We start from the raw sequence: 3,038 nt of genomic DNA on the forward strand, positions 1-3,038 counted from the left end.
TATAAAGCTATAGGATATAGTTATAGACTAGGTTATAGGCTAGGCAGATATTATAAAGTTAACGTACCCTAAAATTAGCGAGAATTCTATAGAATATACTAGGGGTATTACGGTACCTTTAACTCAACGGCGTATTAGCTGCAAGTGTCCGGATTTAAGGGGGATAGGTAAGATGCCTACCTATAGCGTGGTATACTATATAATAGTAGGAGAATCTACTAGTACTAGTGGTTTAAAATATCTTATGCTACGCCTTATATATATAATAGCGGCAGGCGAAATAGAAGTAAGCGATCTATATAAAACCTTTTTAAAATTTCTTTTTTAAGTATAATAGAGGGACGCCTTTATTTCTAGGGAGAGGTAAAAAGATATAGTAGAGACTAACTTAGCTGGAGTTACTAAGAAGGTATAGTAATAAGACTAAATAGGTCTGTTATAACGGAACCTTATAGCAGGAACTACGATGGGCTCATTATTAGGCTAGGTGTGTAGGAAATGTAAGTACAAAAGTCAACAACGTAATAATAACTGGTGGAGTGGTTGCCTAACAGATTAACTCTAATTGTATTCTAAGAATCACTATAAGGAAGGAACTATCTAGGTAGGGACTAAGGGTCCTTAAATACACAACCGTACTTCTAAGAATCCTTCTTATACGTAATATACGCGTGCTTTATCTACTCTATTACGGATTATATAGATCCCACAGATTATATAAATTATATTATATAACCTTAGTTACCATTCCTTATTATATAGCTCTATTAGTTTCATCTTAGACCATGCCTAAATTAACTAACTAGCTTCTTCTAACTCTTCCCTAAGTAGTTATAATATCGTACTTAAAGCGTTCGTAATACTATCTCCCTCCTCTTTATCTTCGTCCTTAAAGATTCCTAACATCTCTAAGTTGTTTACTAGAGGTGTAATATCTATCTAGTTAATTTGGTTAATATCTTTACTTATTATACCTAAAGTAATTTCTTCTTCTTTAACCGCTCGTCGTATTCGCACTATTGCTACAATATTATCTCTTAGTAAGATTATACCGTCTCTATATTCTCGCTATTTAAAAGAGGGGTTAGTTTATATTATGTTAGCAAACCTATCTTCGCGATAACCGTTCTTTTGCTTAGAGTGCACTAAAGCGAATATTTGTTTATCCTGCGACGTTCGCTTTATCTTTAATGCTAAATATACGCGACCTATTGCCCTTAATAGTCGTCTGGTTCCCTAATTAATTTATCTTAAGGTCTTGTGTTTAATCTGCTGCTGCGTGGCTAGATAATAAACTGTCTATTACTCTAGCGGAACTGCGCCAATTCTAAGACGCTAAACGTGAGGCTGCCGATACTTAGCAACGGGCCCTTAAGTCTCATCTAGCGGCGTCCGCTTGGTTAATCCGTCTTAAAAAGGTATATAAGAAGGTCCGTTCTAAGGAGTGGAAACTTATAAAATAGGGTCTATAGAAACTTAGTGATAAAAGAATAGATTCTCCTTTATCTAAGAAGGAAATAGATCTAAATAGTTCGGCAACTACTCTTCTTAGGTCCCCCTTAGATGGCTTATTCTTTAGTAATCCTTTTTTATTAATACTACCTAACCTAATTTCTTCCGATACTTCTATACCTTTCCTATAGTATTCTTTAAATTCTCTAGTAGCTCCTAGGTAGTCTTAGTATAGCCTATCTACTTTACCTTATACTATATTTCGTCGTTAACGTCCTCGTGGTTAATAATCTTTAAAACTTGCTATTTGTCTTCCTTTTATCCTCTATACATGTCTACCTTATAGATTGGTAGCTTAATATTCCTATATACTGACTTTAGCATTATAATATACTGTATAGGGTAGATCTTTATTTTAGCTGGTAAGTTTAACTTAAACGTAACTAGTGAAATCCTTTACTTAATTTTAAAAGGTCCTAGTCTAATATGGTCTAACTTCTTGCTTAGTTATTAACTCTTAAAATTTTTATATAGTAGCTATACTTTATCTCCCTCCTTAAGATCTGGTCCCTTAGATCTCTTAGTATTATAATACCTTTTTATTCTTTGCTATACCGTCTTTACTATTTCTATAAGGTCTACATAAAGATTTATTAACGTCTTTATTCTTTGCTTAGCTGTGCTACTTATCTTCTTTACTTAATGTAGCAATAGTAATGTTCTTGGCTTATATCCATAATTCGCCTTAAATAGTAACATATCCATTCCTTTTTATGGTGTTATATTGTATGCGAACTATATAACTAGTAATAGCGATACCTAATTATTCTATGTATAATTGATATAGTGTCTTAGATACTATTCTAGTATCTAATTTAGTCTTTCCGTTTAACTGTCTATCTGCGGATAATATACAGTAGAAGTTGCTGCTTAAACTCCTTACTCCGCTAAGAATACCTCCTAGAATGCTGCTACGAATCTTAGATCTCTATCTAATATAATCTTACTTAGTGCTCTATATCTCGCGAATACTTCTTTAATATAGATTCTAGCGATATCCTTTGCTAATATTTCTTCTGTATATACTATAAAGTATCCCCACTTTATAAGCTTATCTACTATTACTAAGATCGCGTTATAATCTTATCTGGTAATAGAATCTCTTAACTTTAGTAACTTAATAATAAAGTCCTATAATATAACTTCCTATAGTCTCTCTGGTATTTTAATAGGTTATAGCCCTCTATACGGCTTATGCCTTATTAGTTTATTTCTTTAGCAATCTAGATATTTCTTTATAACTTTTCGCGCTAAGCCCTAAATTCTATTAATAATATACTCCTCTTAGAGTCTTAACACTAAGCCTATAGCTCTATTATGTCCTTAAGTTAATCCCTTATAGAATTCTTCCATAAATTGCTCTGCTATGCTTCTTAGGATATACTTTACTTCTTAATTTTCGTATATATCTATTTATAGGTCTTCTAGTTATACTTTTAGAATTCTTTATACTTAAAAGCTTTCTGGTATCTTATAGACTCTATTTAGCTCTTTTTAAGTTGCTACGATTTTTAGATAATTGTACC

Source organism: Cenococcum geophilum (genome assembly GCF_001692895.1).
Source record: "Cenococcum geophilum 1.58 unplaced genomic scaffold K441scaffold_6, whole genome shotgun sequence".
NCBI classification, from domain to species: Eukaryota; Fungi; Ascomycota; class Dothideomycetes; order Gloniales; family Gloniaceae; genus Cenococcum; species Cenococcum geophilum.